The sequence below is a fragment of the Coenobita brevimanus genome, chromosome 53, assembly GCF_032717465.1.
Source record: "Coenobita brevimanus isolate Jiangsu-jjx chromosome 53, ASM3271746v2, whole genome shotgun sequence".
Taxonomy (NCBI): Eukaryota; Metazoa; Arthropoda; class Malacostraca; order Decapoda; family Coenobitidae; genus Coenobita; species Coenobita brevimanus.
The window spans coordinates 39,930,633-39,937,637 of record NC_137006.1 but is presented as its reverse complement, the minus strand read 5'-3'; positions in this window follow the sequence as shown (position 1 = coordinate 39,937,637).

The following is a 7,005-nucleotide window of genomic DNA, read 5'->3' as shown; positions in this document are numbered from 1 at the left end:
ACCGACGCTGTGCCACACTGACACTCTGCCACACTGATACTCTGCCACACCAACATTGTGTTACAGTGACACTATGTCACACCAACATTACGCTTCATTAACACAGGGCTACAAAAGCACTGTGCTGCAGTGACGCTACCATATCAACACTGTGCCACACCAACACTATGTCACGCCGACACAGCGCTACTGATGTTGTGCCACACCGACACAGTGCCACACTGACACCGTGCCACACTGACACTGTGCCACGCTGACACTGTGCCACACCAACACTATGCCACGCCGACACCGCGCTACACTGATGTTGTGCCACACCGACACTGTGCCACACCGACACTGTGCTACACTGACTTTGTGCCACACCGACACTGTACCACACCGACACTGTGCCACACCGACACTGTGCCACACTGACACTGTGCCAAACTGACACTGTGCCACACCAACACTGAGCAACACTGACACTGTGCCAAACTGACACTGTGCCACATCAACACTAAGCCACCCTGACACTGTGCCACACTGACACTGTGCAACACCGACACTGTGCCACACTGACACTGTGCCACATCAACACTGAGCCACACTGACACTGAGCCACACTGACACTGTGCCACACTGACACTGTGCAACACCGACACTGTGCCACACTGACACTGAGCCACATCAACACTGAGCCACACTGACACTGTGCCACACTGACACTGTGCTACACTGACAATGTGCAACACCGACACTGTGCCACACTGACACTGTGCCACACTGACACTGTGCCACATCAACACTGTGCCACACTGACACTGTGCCACACCGACACTGTGCCACACTGACATTGTGCTACATACCACACCAACATGGGATCTGCTAGGGCCATATCTAACGTCTCCAATTAGGAAACCCTATCTTGCCCAAAATATAATAATAATAATAATAATAATAATAATAATAATAATAATAATTTAAAAAAGTAAAACTATAATGAAAAAGACGTCCAAGGATTCAGTGGGTTAGTGAAGGCTACACTGAATCTCTCCAGTTCTAAAAGTTCCTCACAGGATGTATAAAACCGTCTGGTGGTAGTCAGAAGAATGAAATACAAATGACGTACTCGTAGTTGTTGTTGTTGATCAACCTCAGTCTGACTGGCCGAGCAGACCCACCAACCCTCGGCAAGTACCCGCCCTTGCTGGTCTGTCCCATGCAGTAGACCGATGTTTCCTTACATCTAACAGAGCCTCTCTCTCTCTCTCTCTCTCTCTCTCTCTCTCTCTCTCTCTCTCTCTCTCTCTCTAATATGTATGTATGCCACACTGACATTGTGATAATTATCAGAAAGTTATTCGTATTTAGTATGTGTGTTTGTGTGTGTGTGTGTGTGTGTGTGTGTGTGTGTGTGTGTGTGTGTGTAAGAGAGAGATAGAGAGAGAGAGAGAGAGAGAGAGAGAGAGAGAGAGAGAGAGAGAGAAAGTACTTTGGTCACAAGAGTATAACAAGGGGATATTACAACAGAATCTCTCCACCACACCCAACAGCCTCCGACAATACGCTACAGGAAAAAGATGGAAACAGCACCTTGTAGGACTTGAAAAAATAAAATCTGTATATAGGAAAATGGTTCGTAAAAATACAAACTTTCTTCGCTCTGAACATGCATTTTTTTTTTTTTATTCTTACGTGTTCCGTATATAAACTTACTCCAGACGTGCATCTTCTAAATTTTATATTTACTTATGTTTTCTTCTCTCCGACCTGGATAGCATATTTTCATCCCAGTTTGTTTGTTTGATTGTTTAATTGATTGTTAGCAGGACTTCTAAAACTAAGAGAGCTTTGGACTAAATTTGGTGGGAAGATAGCCCACGTCCCAGGAACCAATAGATTAACTTTCGGGACAGATCCGGATCGTATTACAGATTATGGATCCGGGAAACAGTTTTTGCGAAATCCTAATCAGTGATGAGAAAACCTAACCTATTATAAGTTGCGGCGCGCGACTCTGAGGTTGTTGTTATCATGCCCTGGCAACATATCATTCAAAAGTGCGTCTGATTTCGTGTATAATATGAGACGCATGTGATTTATGTATATGTTCGTGTATAATAATATTCGTGTATAATATATTCGTGCACAATAACATGATTCCTGTATAATATGATACGAAATCGGAGGCACTTTTGAATGGTAGGATGCCAGGGTATGATAATGACAACCTCAGAGTCGTGCGCCACGACTATAGTGGTTTGGAAATTACGTTGCCCTTGTCGGAGAGGTGCGCTCCACTGAGTGCCCCTCTAGTTTTATTATATGTACAAGGAGAACAAAGAAACACGAATCCCACAAATACGGCTTCGTGTTCTTAGGGTATGGGCTACTGTTACAGGTGGACAATCTAGCCTCCTGCCTCCCAGGTTGGCCCAGGCAGAGCTCCTTGTCTGAGATGCGAATTTTCCTCAGCCAACACCGACAGCTGACAAATAATTATCTAGCCCGCTCCTGAACGTATTTATGGATGTGCTTTTAACAACACATTCCGGAAGTATATTCCATTCACTGATGTCATCACTGGTGTGCAAATTTTTGGAAGTGTCTAGGTGAATTCGATGCCTTTATTATTTTAAGCTATATCCTCTGTAAGCATATCAGGGGCAAATGTGGAAATATTATCTACGTTTACATGGCCGAATCCCGTGGCTATCTTGAAGCATTGTATAGGCGTCCCCCTCAATGGACGCTTGGAAAGAGAGAGAGAGAGAGAGAGAGAGAGAGAGAGAGAGAGAGAGAGAGAGAGAGAGAGAGGACTTGGTGCTATGATCTTTATAGTGTTTTTAGTATGGAGGAAATGGTAGTGATTACAGCGCACTGCGGGCCTATACTTATTGTACAGGGGCTCTTATGGTTGTGGGTATATTATATAATGAAATCCTCGGTGTACACTTGAAACATGTTATACGCTGACACACTGCGCGACAAATTATTTTCAGTGGGCCCCCAGATACCTGTGGGCCCGAAGCCTATGGCCTACTTGGCCTATTGGTAAATCCGGCCCTGCGTGTATGGACAACACACACACACACACACACACACACACACACACACACACACACACACACACACACACACACACACACACACACACGAGGAAAGGATTTTTTATTTTTAGGTTCTTTATTTGCCATTCAGTAGAAGCCCCAACACTCTGGGGAACACTGTCCCTGAAGGCCAAGCAGGGAGAGGTGCATGGGGAAAACAAAATCAGTATCACAGGACATAGAAGGTGCGGAAGGAATTATCATTACAAGCACAATAATGAACAAAGGCATACAATGATACATACATGGCACAGTAATTATCATTACATGTTTTGACATGAGTGAAGTGGTACATAGATACACACGTATGTACATACATATGCTGAGAGAGGCACATATGCACACATACATATACGTATATATCTATACATATATGTATAGCCTATATTCATGCACATTAGCAACAGACATATTGCATGTACAGGATAGGTACGTATTAAGATGCGGGTATGTGTACAGGCGTGCATACATATACATATCCAACATGCACATATATATGATATATTCATATATACATAGACAGGGAGACATATATATACATATACACCCTAAGTAGATACATATACATAGTCACATACACAGGTGGGTAGATAGATAGATAGATAGATAGATAGAGAGAGAGAGAGAGAGAGAGAGAGAGAGAGAGAGAGAGAGAGAGAGAGAGAGAGAGAGAAGAAAACGATATGCATTTTAAAATTACCTCTTGATTCAAAATCCCAGCACAAGGACACTACATGCACATGCACCTGATGTGTGCGCGTGTGCGTGGACAAACACACACACACACACACACACACCTAAATGTCCGATCATTGTCCTAGTGCCAGAGCATTACAGTGAAAGGAAGTCGGGGTGAAGGGTGAAAATGTCTTCGAGTGCATCAAGATGTGTGATGAAGTAGGTGCACAAAGAAGAAAACAAGAGTCCAGGGAGTCTGAAGGAACTGAACAGTTAACGATATGATGGGATAATGCTTCATCCATTGGACTGTGGCAAAGTTTACATGGCCTGTTGGCGGTCGGTCGTCCGGTGATTTCCCCTGGGGAGTGATACCCCAGGCGAATACGGGCGACGGCCACATCACAGCGGCGGGTGTGGGTGGGGTGCTTGCCATAGGTTTGTCCCACGCCATGGTCGGTGTCATAGTGCTGGATGGTGACACTAGTGGGACGTTCAGCATCGATACGCAGGGCTAGGTCCCCATGGACTCCATCAGAAGGATTCTCCTGACAATTGTCGTGAACACAGGGAGGCAAATGGCAGCTAGGTGGAGGTTGCAGGCAGCTCGGGCTAGCCGAACTGCCTGGTGACTGGGTGAATTGCTTTTGTTTGTGCCCTAATAATGCATAACAGAAAATGCAATTCAATAACAGAGAACCTACCTTTCCTGGAATTTGGAAGGTAAACTGTTGCAATGACGGGGAATTAGGTAATGATACAAAGGTAAGGGTGGGAACATACTCCATGATGCGCTTAGTCATGGTGCTTATCTCCGTAGCAGGCCTTTGAGCCTGTAGCGGGTTATTCACTCAATAACCTGGCATACAAGGTCACTGCAAACATCCAGGTCACCACACTTACAGTACCTCCCGTTATGTATTGCCCGGGGTAGTCATTTTACCTACAGAACAACAAAGGGTGGATGGACACCTTGTAATGTGACAACACTCTGTAGAGGTCATTTTTAAGTTCTGATTACGACATTTCCCTTCACTTTCTTATCGCCTAAAAATTGGGCACAAAAATATTTGTACCTGCTGTAATATCAAGGCTCCACGAATGTATCGGGCGTGAGATTGGATTCAAACTGCCCACCATCCTTAACTCAAACACCCGCGAACCTGACGTCACTCTTCTTCCAGTATGACATCACGTTCCATTTTCCTTTCAATTCCCTAAAATCCTTGTAAAAAAGAATTATTGACAATCGTAATCGATAACCCTTCTTCTCATATTAACTTCATATTGGCAAATTAGCTACGGAAAAAGTTGGTAAACGGAATATTCCCTCGTCTCATCCATGTAGTGGGTTGCCCTCGCCTTTGTTTATAACACGACACGGAATAAGGCTGGGCAGGATCCATCTCAGATTCATACTTCCCCTGGATCCGTAGGTTATTTTTCCCTCCTAAACACGACACAGTTAGGTGCTGCAGGAAGAAATGCCCATGGAAGGTGCTACTATGATCTCGGTAAAGAGACCCTAGGAGATGTTACGGTGGAGACACCATGTAATAACCAAATTGAAACTTAAAAAACTAATCACTGGTCTGGCCAGGATTTGATATCAGGCCCACATGCTTCATACGCGCTCACGTTACCACTGGGCCAAAGAGAGGATCCCCGCTTTGCCATTAAGCAACGCGGGATTTTATACACCCCATTACATCAACTCTTTTCTCCACTTGGTGATTAATTTGGTCATTTTCGAACACACGTGGTAGACTAGCGCATTGGAGGCCACCATGGGGACAAGGCAGCAGAATATACTGGGGACGGTGCGGACAACACCAGACAGCTCCCTCTCGGGATGTAAGGCTTTTATCAACAACATCATTGCCCTCAAGGCCCTCGCCTCACATTCCACACCGCTGTAATAAACTGAAACTTTACAAATTAATCACTGGTCTGGCCGGGATTTGAGCTCAGGGCCTTCACGCTTCATACGCGCACACGTTACCACTGAGCCAAAGATAGGTACCCCGCTTTGTGTCTCAGCAACGCGGGCTTTTATACACCCCATTACAATCATGCCTTATAGCTACCTTGCCACACCTACCTCAGCCCTGCCTCACGCACCCCCACTCACCCGTGTCTTGAGTATTCTTAGTATTATTCAGTACTGGTGGTCCTAAGTAGGCAGGAGAAAGTGTGTACTTTATAAGATTATAACCTAGACTTTTATAAGATATAATTTAAAGTAATTAGCTGTTATATTACCCTTTTTTCTTATGCATGCAATAACGGGAGTTAAGGGTGAGGGTTGTGCTTTTCTTTGGTATTTTGGTGACAGTCGGCACGAAAGAGAAAACGACCCGTCGTCACACCCCACCCCCGTTACACTGGTAGGCAGCGGCGTGATTTTTCCTAGGAGTTAGGAATGAGTTGTATTCTAAATTATGAGTGTACTCCCGGACTAAACACGAACTCCTAACCGAAGAGTTTAGTTTCCACGTTACCATTTCTGTGTGTGTGTGTGTGTGTGTGTGTGTGTGTGTGTGTGTGTGTGTGTGTGTGTGTGTGTGTGTAATTCACCGGGTCAGTCAGGATCACGTGATGGTTGTGATCATCAGCTTTTTACCCTCTCGGAAGAGAGCTGAGAGCTCATATTGTTGGATCAAAGGGCAAAGCCTTGACCCTCACAAACGCACGCACCCATCCTCTTTCTCCAGGAGGACAGTGACCACCCGCTTCGTCAGTGAAACTTCTCGCATCCCGTGCAAGGCGCAAACCACGGTCTTTTTTTTTATATATTTTTTTTTTATGTGTTTGACTTTGGGCATAGGCTTCACAGCCTGTGTCCAAGGCCCAGTGGTCCTCCTATATACCATACACCTCTACATGTCACCACTTCGGCGCTAACACCCACCGTCCATATTGAATACGTGCTATGGCTGTCTCATGCAGGACTGGTGTATTGGTATTAGCGGGGGTATTTTTACATGTTGGCGGGTCTTCTGGTAGATCAGTAAAGTCTGTTTTTACGAAATTCAAATCCTTAAACTGTTCCCTCACCCAGCGGGAATTTGAACCTGGGTCCGGCAGGACTACCGCCTCTCTACCGATTGAGCCAAATGCAAAGCAGTAGCGTTACCACTGAGCCAGCAAGCTGTGTGTGTGTGTGTGTGTGTGTGTGTGTGTGTGTGTGTGTGTGTGTGTGTGTGTGTGTGTGTGTGTGTGTGTGTGTGTGTGT